General features: G+C 41.3%; 1 pseudogene; it reads left to right on the forward strand.

Annotated features, from left to right (window-relative positions):
- Positions 1 to 385: 385 nt before the first annotated feature.
- On the forward strand, positions 386 to 14,787 carry LOC139838949 (protein ALP1-like; annotated as a pseudogene).
- Positions 14,788 to 17,399: the final 2,612 nt, after the last annotated feature.

Genomic DNA, 17,399 nt, shown 5'->3' on the forward strand with positions numbered 1-17,399 from the left:
TGCGTTACTACTGCTGCGTTACTACTGCTTGTTTACCGTCCTGGGCAAAGCACTTTTCTGGTGCCGTTGCTACTGCTCATACTTATTCATACCACCTGTATTTCACTATCTCTTCGCCGAACTAGTGCACCTATTAGGTGTGTTGGGGACACAAGAGACTTCTTGCTTTGTGGTTGCAGGGTTGCATGAGAGGGATATCTTTGACCTCTTCCTCCCTGAGTTCGATAAACCTTGGGTGATCCACTTAAGGGAAAACTTGCTGCTGTTCTACAAACCTCTGCTCTTGGAGGCCCAACACTGTCTACAGGAAAAGAAGCGTGCGTAGACATCAGATTGCATTAGGGCTATTGATGGTACTCATGTCACTGCAAATGTACCGAGATCAATGTCTGCAGCATTCCGCGGGAGGAAACACTACACCAGCCAGAACGTGCTACCAGCTGTGGATTTTGATATGAGGTTCACCTACGTGCTTGCTGGGTGGGAGGGTTCAGCTCATGATGCGAGCATCCTGGCCGACAGCTTGTCAAGGGCTGATGGGTTCCAAATCCCTGACGGTAAGTTCTACCTTGGAGATGCTGGATATGCATGCCGACCTGGAATTCTACCTCCCTTCAGGAAAACAAGGTACCACCTCAACGAGTTCTCTGCGAAGCATCGACCTCTGAATGCGAGAGAGTTGTTCAATCTCAAACACTCAAGCCTTAGAGTCACCATTGAGAGGCCTTTGGTGCATTTAAGAACAGGTTCAAGGTCCTTGACCAGAAACCGTTCCACACGTTTGACACTCAGGTAAAGCTTGTCCTTACTTGCTGCATTCTTCACAACTGGATCCTAGGTTGGGGCGAGAATGAGTTCTTCGAAGAGGTTGTCACTTTTGATGAAGTAGAGACCGGCCATGGCGTGGACGCAGGCGGCAATGATGCGAAAATTAAAAAACCTATGGAACCTTATTTGCATGCTAGTAGCGATGTTATTAGTATGAATGCAATCACTGCTAATGCTATGGAGAAGTCTAAGCTTGGGGAAGTTAGTTTTTGTGATCTTTTTAGCTTCCCATCTTTAGGGGAAAAAATTTGCTCTGATAATACTTTATCTCCTATATGCAATAACTCTAATGATGCTTGTGATATTTTAAATCCACCTGCTGAAAGTATTCCGTATAAAATACCTATGAAAATTATTGAACGTGTTATGGATAACCACTATAAAGGGGATGGAACTGTCCACCCTAGAGATCATTTACTGTTTTTGCATGAATTATGCGGGTTATTCAAGTGTGCAGGTATCTCTATGGATGAAGTGAGGAAGAAGTTATTCTCTGTTTATTTGTCCTGCAGTAAAGCGGCGCATTGGTATAAATTGTTGGAGAATAGTCATTCTCTTGGTTGGGAGGAAATTGCATCTCTCTTTTATTCTAAATTTTATCCTCCTCATGAAGTGCATATTGATAGGAATTATATTTATAACATTTATCCTCGTGATGGAGAGAGTATTTCTCAAGCGTGGGGGAGATTGAAATCACTAATGCTCAAATGTCCCATTCATGAGCTCCCCCATAATGTTATTGTTAACAATTTTTATGCGAGGCTTTCAGGACAACATAAGGACTATCTGGACGCATGTTCGGAGGGATCTTTCACAAGCAAGGAGGTTGAAGCTAGGTGGGATCTTCTTAATCGGATTGAGGACAACGCTGAAGGATGGGAGAACGACAAAGGTAAAGAGTCAGGTATAAATTATGATTATGAATGCATTGAAGCTTTTATGGATACCGATAAATTTCGAAATATGAGTGCTACTTATGGTCTTGACTCTCAAGTTGCTGCAAATCTTTATAAAGCCTTTGTTTCTCATTTTGAATTACCTAAAAAGAATTTTGATAAATATCATGAACCTTTTAAAGAGGCTTGCATGAATAATGAAATTGTTGTTAATTATTGCAATAAGCATGCTCAAACTCCTAAGAATGCTATTTCCTATAAGCATGTTAATTTTTGTGGAATACATAGACCTTGTGGAATTAATCAAATCAAAGATGAATATTGTATCCATCATGCTAATGAAAAAACTAGAAAGTGGTTTAGGGCTCTAGATGATCTTGGTAAAAAAGTTTGTGCCCTCTATCCTTTTATTTGTGAAGTTTGCCATGAAGTGGGTCATTTTAATTTTCAATGCTCCTCCAATGATAATTTGAACCCAATGAGTGCTACAAATTTGTATTGTGATGATGAAATTACTCCTAATCAGCATGATGAACTTACTTTATTTTTGGGGTGTGAAGAACTGTCGAGAAAAATCTCTTTGTTACATATGAGTGATCTTGATATTGATGATGTCCTGCATGGGTGTTTTTCTTATTGCATTGATAGTAGCCATACAAATACTTACATACAAAATATTTTAGAAGATGACACCTTGCCAAAATATGATAGGACCGCTGTGTGTTTTCAACTAATTAATGAAAAGGAGGGATCCTCCCAAGTTTCTTCTATTGTTTCTGAAAGTAAATCAGGTTATGCGGACAAGCCACCCTTCAAGCCTCTTCCTCCTAAAGAAGGGAACGAGGAGAAGGAAGAGAAGAAGAAGAAAAAAGGAACGAAGAAGAAGAAGAAGAAGGAGAATAAAAAGAAAGAGGTAACGACGTATCCCCGCGTATATGAGATAACGATAGGTAACCGTAAGTATGTTGCTCCTAACGATTATTGTGATAATGAATCTGAATACGATGATCTTCCTATGCCCTTTACATACATTAGCAATCATGATTTGAATGAGCACACTACTTTTGATATTGCAAATCTCTGGGAAACTAATTCTGAAAATGATGATGTTAATAATTGCCATAGTGTTAGTACTATCCATGCTTCCTCCCATAATGATATAGAAAGCTCTAAGCTTGGGGAAGAGGTGTTTGCAAATCCTTTAGCTACTGGTCATTATGTTCTTGATACATCTCCTTCTAATAATAATAATGGTGTGGACACAGATAAACCGATTGTGAAAGATAACTATTCTATTTCTTATGATGACACTGTGCCTCCGATCTCTAAAGATTATTATAAAGAATGCTATGATATAGGTTCTAACTACCCATATGAAACTTGTCATAGTCATGATTGGGTTACCAAAAACAATTCCCTTAATATGCAACTTGTTTACCATGTTCAAATTCTTGATAATAATCCTGCTCCAATTACTATTAATGAAAAGAACTCTCCTTATGCCAAAATTAATGATACTTCTATGCATATGAACCATGATAAGAATGTTTTAAGTGATGGGTATATTGTGGATTTCATCAATGATGCTACTGAAAGTTATTATGAGAGAGGGAAATATGGTTATATGCATTTCAATAATATTAAGTTTCCCCTCTTTATGTTGAGAATCTTGAAGTTACTCGTGTTTTATCCTCTTATGCTTGTCACTTTGTTCTTCATGAATTCATTTGTGTACAAGATTCCTCTGCATAGGAAGCATGTTAGGCTTAAATGTGTTTCGAATTTGCCGCTTGAAGCTCTCTTTTGCTTCAAATACTATTTCTTACGAGTGCATCACCAAAACTGCTGAGCCCATCTTAATGGCTATAAAGAAAGAACTTCTTGGGAGATAACCCATGTATTATTTTGCTACAGTACTTTGTTTTATATTTGTGTCTTGGAAGTTGTTTACTACTGTAGCAACCTCTCCTTATCTTAGTTTTGTGTTTTGTTGTGCCAAGTAAAGTCGTTGATAGAAAAGTTCATACTAGATTTGGATTACTGCGCAGAAACAGATTTCTTGCTGTCACGAATCTGGGCCTAATTCTCTGTAGGTAACTCAGAAAATTATGCCAATTTACGTGAGTGATCCCCAGATATGTACGCAACTTTCATTCAATTTGGGCATTTTCATCTGAGCAAGTCTGGTGCCATTTTAAAATTCGTCTTTACGGACTGTTCTGTTTTGACAGATTCTGCCTTTTATTTCGCATTGCCTCTTTTGCTATGTTGGATGGATTTCTTTGTTTCATTAATGTCCAGTAGCTTTGTGCAATGTCCAGAAGTTTTAAGAATGATTGTGTCACCTCTGAACATGTGAGTTTTTGATTATGCACTAACCCTCTAATGAGTTTGTTTCGAGTTTGGTGTGAAGGAAGTTTTCAAGGGTCAAGAGAGGAGGATGATATACTACGATCAAGAAGAGTGAAAAGTCTAAGCTTGGGGATGCCCCGGTGGCTCATCCCTGCATATTTCAAGAAGACTCAAGCATCTAAGCTTGGGGATGCCCAAGGCATCCCCTTTTTCATCGACAAATTATCAGGTTCCTTCTCTTGAAACTATATTTTTATTCGGTCACATCTTATGTACTTTACTTGGAGCGTCGGTTTGTTTTTGTTTTTTGTTTTGTTTGAATAAAATGGATCCTAGCATTCATTTTGTGGGAGAGAGACACGCTCCGCTGTAGCATATGGACAAGTATGTCCTTAGTTTCTACTCATAGTATTCATGGCGAAGTTTCTTCTTCGTTAAATTGCTATATGGTTGGAATTGGAAAATGATACATGTAGTAATTGCTATAAATGTCTTGGATAATGTGATACTTGGCAATTGTTGTGCTCATGTTTAAGCTCTTGCATCATATGCTTTGCACCCATTAATGAAGAAATACATATAGCATGCTAAAATTTGGTTTGCATATTTGGTTTCTCTAAGGTCTAGATAATTTCTAGTATTGAGATTGAACAACAAGGAAGACGGTGTAGATTCTTATAATGTTTACAATATGTCTTTTATGTGAGTTTTGCTGCACCGGTTTATCCTTGTGTTTGTTTCAAATAACCTTGCTAGCCTAAACCTTGTATCGAGAGGGAATACTTCTCATGCATCCAAAATACTTGAGCCAACCACTATGCCATTTGTGTCCACCATACCTACCTATTACATGGTATTTCTCCGCCATTCCAAAGTAAATTGCTTGAGTGCTACCTTTAAAATTCCATCATTCACCTTTGCAATATATAGCTCATGGGACAAATAGCTTAAAAACTATTGTGGTATTGAATATGTACTTATGCACTTTATCTCTTATTAAGTTGCTTGTTGTGCGATAACCATGTTTCTGGGGACGCCATCAACTATTCTTTGTTGAATATCATGTGAGTTGCTATGCATGTTCATCTTGTCTGAAGTAAGAGAGATCTACCACCTTATGGTTAAGCATGCATATTGTTAGAGAAGAACATTGGGCCGCTAACTAAAGCCATGATCCATGGTGGAAGTTTCAGTTTTGGACAATATCCTCAATCTCAAATGAGAAAATTAATTGTTGTTACATGCTTATGCATAAAAGAGGAGTCCATTACCTATTGTCTATGTTGTCCCGGTATGGATGTCTAAGTTGAGAATAATCAATAGCGAGAAATCCAATGCGAGCTTTCTCCTTAGACCTTTGTACAGGCGGCATAGAGGTACCCCTTTGTGACACTTGGTTAAAACATGTGCATTGCGATGATCCGGTAGTCCAAGCTAATTAGGACAAGGTGCGGGCACTATTAGTATACTATGCATGAGGCTTGCAACTTGTAAGATATAATTTACATGATACATATGCTTTATTACTACCGTTGACAAAATTGTTTCATATTTTCAAAATCAAAGCTCTAGCACAAATATAGCAATCGATGCTTTTCCTCTATGGAGGACCATTCTTTTACTTTCATTGTTGAGTCAGTTCACCTATTTCTCTCCACCTCAAGAAGCAAACTCTTGTGTGAACTGTGCATTGATTCCTACATACTTGCATATTGCACTTGTTATATTACTCTATGTTGACAATACCCATGAGATATACATGTTATAAGTTGAAAGCAACCGCTGAAACTTAATCTTCCTTTGTGTTGCTTCAATGCCTTTACTTTGAATTATTGCTTTATGAGTTAACTCTTATGCAAGACTTATTGATGCTTGTCTTGAAGTGCTATTCATGAAAAGTCTTTGCTTTATGATTCACTTGTTTACTCATGTCATATACATTATTTTGATCGCTGCATTCACTACATATGCTTTACAAATAGTATGATCAAGGTTATGATGGCATGTCACTCCAGAAATTATCTTTGTTATCGTTTTACCTGCTTGAGACGAGCAGAACTAAGCTTGGGGATGCTGATACGTCTCCGACGTATCGATAATTTCTTATGTTCCATGCCACATTATTGATGTTATCTACATGTTTTATGCACACTTTATGTCATATTCGTGCATTTTCTGGAACTAACCTGTTGACGAGATGTCGAAAGGCCAGTTGCTGTTTTCTGCTGTTTTTGGTTCCAGAAAGGCCGCTCGGACAATATTCTCGGAATTGGATGAAATCAACGCCAAACCTCCTATTTTTCCCGGAAGGCTCCAGAACACCGAAGAAGAGTCGGAGAGGAGCCAGGGGGGCCCCACACCATAGGGTCGCGCGGGCCAGACCCTGGCCGCGCCGGCCTAGGGTGAGGCCACCCTATCAGCCCTCCTGCGCCGCCTCTTCGCCTATATAACCCCTTTCGACCTAAAAATGCAGTACCAATTGACGAAACTCCAGAAAGACTCCAGGGGCGCCGCCACCGTCGCGAAACTCCAATTCGGGGGACAGAACTCTGTTCCGGCACCCTGCCGGGACGGGGATTGCCCCCGGAGCCATCTCCACCGCCGTCTTCACCGCCATCTTCACCGCCATCGCTAACTCCATGATGAGGAGGGAGTAATCCACCCCCGGGGCTGAGGGCTCTACTGTAGCTATGTGGTTAATCTCTCTCTCTGTACTTCAATACAATGATCTCATGAGCTGCTTTACATGATTGAGATTCATATAAGCTTTGTATCGCTACTAGTTGTGTGCTACTCATGTGATGTTATTAAAGTAGTCTATTCCTCCTGCATGGTGTAAAGGTGACTAGTGTGTGCACCATGTGGTTCTTGTCGTAGGCTATGATCATGATCTCTTGTAGATTGTGGAGTTAATTATCATTATGATAGTATTGATGTGATCTATTCCTCCTTCATAGTGTAATGTGGACAGTGTGTGCACTATGTTAGTTCTTGGTTTATTTTGCAATGATCTATTATGCTCTAAGGTTATTTAAATATGAACATTATTGTGGAGCTTGTTAACTCCGGCATTGAGGGTTCGTGTAATCCTACGCAATGTGTTCATCATCCAACAAAAGAGTGTATGTAGCACATATGAGAAAGAGTTATTTATTATGCGATCAATGTTGAGAGTGTCCACTAGTGAAAGTATGATCCCTAGGCCTTGTTCCTAAATACTGCTATCGCTGCTTGTTTACTTTTTTACTGCGTTACTACTGCTTGTTTACCGTCCTGGGCAAAGCACTTTTCTGGTGCCATTGCTACTGCTCATACTTATTCATACCACCTGTATTTCACTATCTCTTCGCCGAACTAGTGCACCTATTAGGTGTGTTGGGGACACAAGAGACTTCTTGCTTTGTGGTTGCAGGGTTGCATGAGAGGGATATCTTTGACCTCTTCCTCCCTGAGTTCGATAAACCTTGGGTGATCCACTTAAGGGAAAACTTGCTGCTGTTCTACAAACCTCTGCTCTTGGAGGCCCAACACTGTCTACAGGAAAAGAAGCGTGCGTAGACATCAGATTGCATTAGGGCTATTGATGGTACTCATGTCACTGCAAATGTACCGAGATCAATGTCTGCAGCATTCCGCGGGAGGAAACACTACACCAGCCAGAACGTGCTACCAGCTGTGGATTTTGATATGAGGTTCACCTACGTGCTTGCTGGGTGGGAGGGTTCAGCTCATGATGCGAGCATCCTGGCCGACAGCTTGTCAAGGGCTGATGGGTTCCAAATCCCTGACGGTAAGTTCTACCTTGGAGATGCTGGATATGCATGCCGACCTGGAATTCTACCTCCCTTCAAGAAAACAAGGTACCACCTCAATGAGTTCTTGATGTCTACTTTCCCCCTCCTTTCCTGTAGACAGTGTTGGGCCTCCAAGAGCAGAGGTTTGTAGAACAGCAGCAAGTTTTCCCTTAAGTGGATCACCCAAGGTTTATCGAACTCAGGGAGGAAGAGGTCAAAGATATCCCTCTCATGCAACCCTGCAACCACAAAGCAAGAAGTCTCTTGTGTCCCCAACACACCTAATAGGTGCACTAGTTCGGCGAAGAGATAGTGAAATACAGGTGGTATGAATAAGTATGAGTAGTAGCAACGGTGCCAGAAAATAGCTTGCTGGCGTGTAGTTGATGGTGGTAGTATTGCAGCAGTAGTAACGCAAAGAAACAAGAAACAAGCAGCGATAGCAGTATTTAGGAACAAGGCCTAGGGATTACACTTTCACTAGTGGACACTCTCAACATTGATCACATAACAGAATAGATAAATGCATACTCTACACTTTTGTTGGATGATGAACACATTGCGTAGGATTACATGAACCCTCAATGCCGGAGTTAACAAGCTCCACAATAATGCTCATATTTTAGTAACCTTTAGTGTAAGATAGATCAAAAGACTAAACCAAGTACTAGCATAGCATGCACACTGTCACCTTCATGCATATGTAGGAGGAATAGATCACATCAATATTATCATAGCAATAGTTAACTTCGCAATCTACAAGAGATCATGATCATAGCATAAACCAAGTACTAACACGGTGCACACACTGTCACCTTTACACACGTGCAGGAGGAATAGAACTACTTTAATAACTTTGCTAGAGTAGCACATAGATAGTAGTGATACAAAACTCATATGAATCTCAATCATGTAAAGCAGCTCATGAGATCATTGTATTGAAGTACATAGTAGAGAGATTAACCACATAGCTACCGGTACAGCCCCGAGCCTCGATGGAGAACTACTCCCTCCTCATGGGAGCAGCAGCGGTGATGAAGATGGCGGTGGAGATGGCAGCGGTGTCGATGGAGAAGCCTTCCGGGGGCACTTCCCCGCTCCGGCAGCGTGCCGGAACAGAGACTCCTGTCCCCCAGATCTTGGCTTCGCGACGGCGGCGGCTCTGGAAGGTTTCTATGGTTTTCGTCGAACGCCTCGAGGTTTTTAGGTCAGGGGCTTTATATAGGCGAAGAGGCGGCGCAGGAGGGCTTCTGGGGGGCCCACACCATAGGGCGGCGCGGCCCCCCTCTGGCCGCGCCAGGGTGTGGTGTGGGGCCCCCAGGGCTCCCCTCTGGTGGCTCTCGGGTGTTCTGGATGGTTCCGGGAAAAATAGGAACCTGGGCGTTGATTTCGTCCGATTCCGAGAATATTTCGTTACTAGGATTTCTGAAACCAAAAACAGCAGAAAACAGGAACTGGCACTTCGGCATCTTGTTAATAGGTTAGTTCCAGAAAATGCACGAATATGACATAAAGTGTGCATAAAACATGTAGATATCATCAAATAATGTGGCATGGAACACAAGAAATTATCGATACGTCGGAGACGTATCAGCATCCCCAAGCTTAGTTCTGCTCGTCCCGAGCAGGTAAAACGATAACAAAGATAATTTCTGAAGTGACATGCCATCATAACCTTGATCATACTATTTGTAAAGCATATGTAGTGAATGCAGCAATCCAAGACAATGGTAATGACATGAGTAAACAACTGAATCATAAAGCAAAGACTTTTCATGAATAGTACTTAAAGACAAGCATCAATAAGTCTTGCATAAGAGTTAACTCATAAAGCAATAATTCAAAGTAGAGGCATTGAAGCAACAAAAAGGAAGATGAAGTTTCAGCGGTTGCTTTCAACTTATAACATGTATATCTCATGGATAGATGTCAATGTAAAGTAATATAACAAATGCAATATGCAAATATGTAAGAATCAATGCAAAGTTCACACAAGTGTTTGCTTCTTGAGGTGGAGAGAAATAGGTGAACTGACTCAACAATAAAAGTAAAAGAATGGTCCTTCAAAGAGGAAAGCATCGATTGCTATATTTGTGCTAGAGCTTTGATTTTGAAAACATAAAGAGAGCATAAAAATAAAGTTTTGAGAGGTGTATGTTGTTGTCAACGAATGGTAGCGGGTACTCTAACCCCCTTGCCAGACAAACCTTCAAAGAGCGGCTCCCATTTTATTTTATTTTTGGATGGCACTCCTTCCAACCTTTCTTTCACAAACCATGGCTAACCGAATCCTCGGGTGCCTGCCAACAATCTCATACCATGAAGGAGTGCCGTTTTATTTTAGTTTTATTGTGATGACACTCCTCCCAACCTTTGCTTACACAAGCCATGGCTAACCGAATCCTTCGGGTGCCGTCCAACAATCACATACCATGGAGGAGTGTCTATTTTTGTTAATTAATTTGGGACTGGGAATCCCATTGCCAGCTCTTTTTGCAAAATTATTGGATAAGCGGATGAAGCCACTAGTCCATTGGTGAAAGTTGCCTAACAAGATTGAAAGATAAACACCACATACTTCCTCATGAGCTATAAAACATTGACACAAATCAGAGGTGATAAATTTTGAATTGTTTAAAGGTAGCACTCAAGCAATTTACTTTGGAATGGCAGAAAATACCATGTAGTAGGTAGGTATGGTGGACACAAATGGCATAGTGGTTGGCTCAAGTATTTTGGATGCATGAGAAGTATTCCCTCTCGATACAAGGTTTAGGCTAGCAAGGTTGTTTGAAACAAACACAAATATGAACTAGTACAGCAAAACTCACATAAAAGACATATTACAAGCATTATAAGACTATACATCGTCTTCCTTGTTGTTCAAACACCTTACTAGAAATTATCTAGACCTTAGAGAGACCAATTATGCAAACCAAATTTTAGCATGCTCTATGTATTTCTTCATTAATGGGTACAAAGTATATGATGCAAGAGCTTAAACATGAGCACAACAATTGCCAAGTATCACATTACCCAAGACATTATAGCAATTACTACATATAGCATTTTCCAATTCCAACCATATAACAATTTAACGAAGAGGAAACTTCGCCATGAATATTATGAGCTAAGAACACATGTGTTCATATGAACCAGCGGAGCGTGTGTCTCTCCCACACAAGCATGATGTAATCCAATTTATTCAAACACAAACAAAAACAAAAGCACACAGACGCTCCAAGTAAAGTACATAAGATGTGACCGAATAAAAATATAGTTTCAAGGGAGGAACCTGATAATGTTGTCGATGAAGAAGGGGATGCCTTGGGCATCCCCAAGCTTAGACGCTTGAGTCTTCTTGAAATATGCAGGGATGAACCACGGGGGCATCCCCAAGCTTAGACTCTTCACTCTTCTTGATCATAGTATATCATCCTCCTCTCTTGACCCTAGAAAACTTCCTCCACACCAAACTCGAAACAAACTCATTAGAGGGTTAGTGCATAATCAAAAACTCACATGTTCAGAGGTGACACAATCATTCTTAACACTTCTGGACATTGCCCAAAGCTACTGGAAGGTAATGGAACAAAGAAATCCACCCAACACAGCGAAAGAAGCAATGCGAAATAAAAGGCAGAATCTGTCAAAACAGAACAGTCCGTAAAGACGAATTTTAAAATGACACCAGACTTGCTCAAATGAAAATGCCCAAATTGAATGAAAGTTGCGTACATATCTGAGGATCACTCATGTAAATTGGCATAATTTTCTAAGTTACCTACAGAGAATTTTGCCCAGATTCGTGACAGCAAAGAAATCTGTTTCTGCGCAGTAATCCAAATCTAGTATTCACTTTTCTATCAACGACTTTACTTGGCACAACAAAACACAAAAATAAGATAAGGAGAGGTTGCTACAGTAGTAAACAACTTCCAAGACACAAATATAAAACAAAGTACAGTAGCAAAATAGCACATGGGTTATCTCCCAAGAAGTTCTTTCTTTATAGCCATTAAGATGGGCTCAGCAGTTTTAATGATGCACTCGCAAGAAATAATATTTGAAGCAAAAGAGAGCATCAAGAGGCAAATTCAAAACACATTTAAGTCTAACATGCTTCCTATGCATAGGAATCTTGTAAATAAACAAGTTCATGAAGAGCAAAGTAACAAGCATAGGAAGATAAAACAAGTATAGCTTCAAAAATTTCAGCACATAGAGAGGTATTTTAGTAACATGAAAATTTCTACAACCATATTTTCCTCTCTCATAATAACGTTCAGTAGCATCATGAGCAAACTCAACAATATAACTATCAAATGAAACATTCTTATCATGAGTCTCATGCATAAAATTAGTACTACTCCCAACAAAAGCATAGTTATTCTTATTAATTGTAGTAGGAGCAAATTCAACGAAGTAGCTATCATTATTATTCTCATCAAGTGTAGGAGGTATAGTATAATCACAACAAAATTTACTCTCCATAGTAGGTGGCACCAAAAGACCACTATCATTATAATCATCATAAATAGGAGGTAAAGAATCATCAAAGTAAATTTCCTCCTCAATTCTTGGGGGACTAAAAAGATCATGCTCATCAAAACCAGCTTCCCCAAGCTTAGAATTTTCCATATCATTAGCAACAATGGTGTTCAAAGCATTCATACTAATATCATTGCTACTAGCATGCAAATAAGATTCCATAGGTTTTTTAATTTTCGCATTAAACCATTCATGTCTTGACTCAGGAAATAGAATAAAAAGCTCACAGATGTTTTCCATTATGCCTTACTAGTGTAAACAAGAAACAAAAAGTTGCAATTGCAGGATCTAAAGGAAATAGCTTCGAGCACAAACACAATGGTGCCAGAAAAGTACTTTACCTGGAACCGGAGTATGAGTGCCTTTTACCTTTCCTCCCCGGCAACGGCGCCAGAAAAGTGCTTGGCGCGTAGTTGACGAGGGAGGAAAAGTGCTTAGTTGCCGGGCTTGCCAATGTGTGAGTGCCGTTTACCTTCCCTCCCCGGCAACGGCGCCAGAAAAGTGCTTGATGTCTACTTTCCCCCTCCTTTCCTGTAGACAGTGTTGGGCCTCCAAGAGCAGAGGTTTGTAGAACAGCAGCAAGTTTTCCCTTAAGTGGATCACCCAAGGTTTATCGAACTCAGGGAGGAAGAGGTCAAAGATATCCCTCTCATGCAACCCTGCAACCACAAAGCAAGAAGTCTCTTGTGTCCCCAACACACCTAATAGGTGCACTAGTTCGGCGAAGAGATAGTGAAATACAGGTGGTATGAATAAGTATGAGTAGTAGCAACGGTGCCAGAAAATAGCTTGCTGGCGTGTAGTTGATGGTGGTAGTATTGCAGCAGTAGTAACGCTTGATAAAACAGTAAACAAGCAGCGATAGCAGTATTTAGGAACAAGGCCTAGGGATTACACTTTCACTAGTGGACACTCTCAACATTGATCACATAACAGAATAGATAAATGCATACTCTACACTTTTGTTGGATGATGAACACATTGCGTAGGATTACACGAACCCTCAATGCCGGAGTTAACAAGCTCCACAATAATGCTCATATTTTAGTAACCTTTAGTGTAAGATAGATCAAAAGACTAAACCAAGTACTAGCATAGCATGCACACTGTCACCTTCATGCATATGTAGGAGGAATAGATCACATCAATATTATCATAGCAATAGTTAACTTCGCAATCTACAAGAGATCATGATCATAGCATAAACCAAGTACTAACACGGTGCACACACTGTCACCTTTACACACGTGCAGGAGGAATAGAACTACTTTAATAACTTTGCTAGAGTAGCACATAGATAGTAGTGATACAAAACTCATATGAATCTCAATCATGTAAAGCAGCTCATGAGATCATTGTATTGAAGTACATAGTAGAGAGATTAACCACATAGCTACCGGTACAGCCCCGAGCCTCGATGGAGAACTACTCCCTCCTCATGGGAGCAGCAGCGGTGATGAAGATGGCGGTGGAGATGGCAGCGGTGTCGATGGAGAAGCCTTCCGGGGGCACTTCCCCGCTCCGGCAGCGTGCCGGAACAGAGACTCCTGTCCCCCAGATCTTGGCTTCGCGATGGCGGCGGCTCTGGAAGGTTTCTGTGGTTTTCATCGAACGCCTCGAGGTTTTTAGGTCAGGGGCTTTATATAGGCGAAGAGGCGGCGCAGGAGGGCTTCTGGGGGGCCCACACCATAGGGCGGCGTGGCCCCCCCTCTGGTCGAGCCAGGGTGTGGTGTGGGGCCCCCAGGGCTCCCCTCTGGCGGCTCTCGGGTGTTCTGGATGGTTCCGGGGAAAATAGGAACCTGGGCGTTGATTTCGTCCGATTCCGAGAATATTTCGTTACTAGGATTTCTGAAACCAAAAACAGCAGAAAACAAGAACTTGCACTTCGGCATCTTGTTAATAGGTTAGTTCCAGAAAATGCACGAATATGACATAAAGTGTGCATAAAACATGTAGATATCATCAATAATGTGGCATGGAACACAAGAAATTATCGATACGTCGGAGACGTATCAGTTCTCTGCGAAGCATCGACCTCTGAATGCGAGAGAGTTGTTCAATCTCAAACACTCAAGCCTTAGAGTCACCATTGAGAGGCCTTTGGTGCATTTAAGAACAGGTTCAAGGTCCTTGACCAGAAACCGTTCTACACGTTTGACACTCAGGTAAAGCTTGTCCTTACTTGCTGCATTCTTCACAACTGGATTCTAGGTTGGGGCAAGAATGAGTTCTTCGAAGAGGTTGTCACTTTTGATGAAGTAGAGACCGGCCATGGCGTGGACGCATGCGGCAATGATGCCTGGAAGGTGAAGAGGCAAGAGTGGGCAGACGCAATGTGGGAAGCCAGCGGCAACACCACCATCTGAGAAGAAGTGAAGAAGTGAAGAAGTGAAGAAGAAGAACCCCCTATGATTCCCTGTTTCTCGAACCCCTTTTCGATCCCCGTATGTTGAACGACCCCGTTATGATAAACTGCAATTCATAGTAGCTAGGGAGCATCGTGTTATGAACTACCATTCGTAGTAGCTAGGGATAAATTCGTGAACTACTATGCTTCGTAAGTTTGCAACTATCCTGAACTGTGATTATATGTGATGGGAGGTGAGAGCATGGTAAGTCTACCCGTCGTAGAGAAGAGGTAACTTAGGCATGCCTGAATGGTACCAAACAGGCCTAATATTATCTCCATCGAGATTTGGGCTTAGCTGCAGGCAAACAAACAGAAAGTCTTTTTTAGCCCAACCGATGTAGACCGACCTACCAAACAACAGGCCAATTTTGGCCCGCGGCTCGTTCTGGACGCGCAAGTGTGCTTGCACCGCTGCGTCAGTGAGCCACGAATCAGGCCCAGGCTACCAAACACGCCCAATGTTTCCGATTAGTACAATTATAGCATGACATAAAACTTATTATGAACTATTGAGATATAATAATAAATACTTTTTTATTATTTGCCTCTAGTGCACTATCTCCAACAACCGTATCAACTAAAAATGAGTTAGGGTTTGAAAACGGGAATCTTTCAATGTCACCACATTTTCTAGATGTTGTTCGTCGGAAGGCTTCATGTGTAAGGGTTTTGGGTCCGGATTACCTTATAGACTGGATAAGTTTTCTATTCTAAGCTTAATATAATGGCGTGCAGCTCTCTTGCGGGTTCTCGAAAAGAAAGCACAGTTTTTAGATTTGTCCTTAAAGGGGGAGTGATGTTTTGGCACATGGGAGCATATGCTCCCTTTATTTTTAAATACATGTTAGACACATTTTAAAATGTCAAAAAAATTGAAACAAAAATTTCGCACGTACATCTTCATGTGCTACGCGCTCACAAAGTCGTTTCATGAAAAATCGACATGTCATGTGGCGTGTGTAAAAAAGACAAAATTCGGTGCTGAAACAAAGACTTGTCACAAGATAAATTTTCTCTTTTTCGCTTAGACTACAAAAAATATCATTTTTTCGTGAAACTTGACGAATAGACATATATTATGGTATTATGGAGGTGTACATGAAAATATTTTTGTCAAAAAAATTTAGCACTTGGAAATATGTATTTTCTTAGCAAACAGAAAATTAAGGTGTACTAAAAGTTTGATAGGAGGATCCCACTTCATTTAAAACCGATACTGTATGTTTTAAAATCAAAACTAGATTTTCCCGGCTTACCTCCGGCGATGCTCCGACGAGGCTTGGGTGGGGGAGAGGGGCTGGAGAGGGTCTAGTTCGAACAAGCGTTGAACGACGTGTCAAACGAGTTAGGACAGAAACTCCAGCGAGGCTTTGGTGGCTGATGGCGTGCTTCTCCGATAGCAGCGGTCTCGGGAGGAGGTCGTCGTCCTCGACGTTCCCGTGAACCAGACTGTGTAATACGAGGGGGGTGGGTGGGGGTGAGGAGGCAGTGGCTCGTTTTATAGGTGAATCAGCGAGGGTCTCTATCGACATCAACACCGGAGTGAGTGGATAGGAGAAAGGCTGTGTACCGTCTCTATCCGCTCACGTGCCGTAGGGTAGGCTCCATGTGTCCGTGGGCGCAACGATGGGCGCAAAACGGCGCCTCGCTCATGAACGAGGGGTCTCGCAGCGGCAGTGGAGGCGCAGAAAGGTGGGCGCGACAGAAGCGGCCCCTCGGGTAGAGGAGTCGGTGGCGTACGTGGAGGTGCAGGGGAGACGGCCTTATACGTTGGACACGGGGCGGCGTGTAGGGCGACCAAAAAAAGGGGTGGCGCTCTTGGCCGAGCGTAGCGCTGCGTTCAGCGCCGTCTTGGTCATGCCGACATCGGCATTGGGCTCGTGAGGAGGCTATGGTCCTTGGTTTGAGGTGCCGTATCGATAGATGTGCGCCAAATTGAAAACTCTACAGCTTTTGTAACTACTGTTTTGTCAATTTCGGAACTTTGTAATTGAAAATTTTCAAAAGTTCAGAACAGCAGAAACTGTTTTGGAAGCTTTTGGTAAGGTTAATGATCTGATCACGATCCAACATTTTGACAGGATGTTGGTGCACTATATTAGCACCTAGTTTGGGATTTCGTTCAACAAAGAAAGACATTTTGCAATGTATTTTGAAAACGAATAAGAGGTGTGCAGAAACAGAATGTTGAGACATTTTGGTGTTGGTTGAAAGTAACCACGGGAAAATTTTGCGGAAATGGTGTTTATGAGACATAGGGATCATCTCCTAATTTTTGGAGATTTTTCAGAAGCATAAAAAGTAGAGTTCCATTGTAAAGCGAGAAATAGGGTTTTTATAATTAAATATAGAAAATCGTTTTGCAAGATTTTAAGGTTGGAAAAATATGGAATGGATCACCAAATATCATAACGTCAAGTAGTGTAGGGGGCCAAAAGCAAAGACTCTCATGCTTTGTAAAAGTTCGAGAATTAAAAGAGGCATAGAAAAAGGCAAATGCAAATTTTAAATAGTGTAAAAAATGTTTTGTTTGGAAAAATTTGAGAAGGCCAAAATTTGGGGTGCTAC

Source organism: Lolium perenne, chromosome 4 (assembly GCF_019359855.2).
Source record: "Lolium perenne isolate Kyuss_39 chromosome 4, Kyuss_2.0, whole genome shotgun sequence".
Classification (NCBI taxonomy): domain Eukaryota; kingdom Viridiplantae; phylum Streptophyta; class Magnoliopsida; order Poales; family Poaceae; genus Lolium; species Lolium perenne.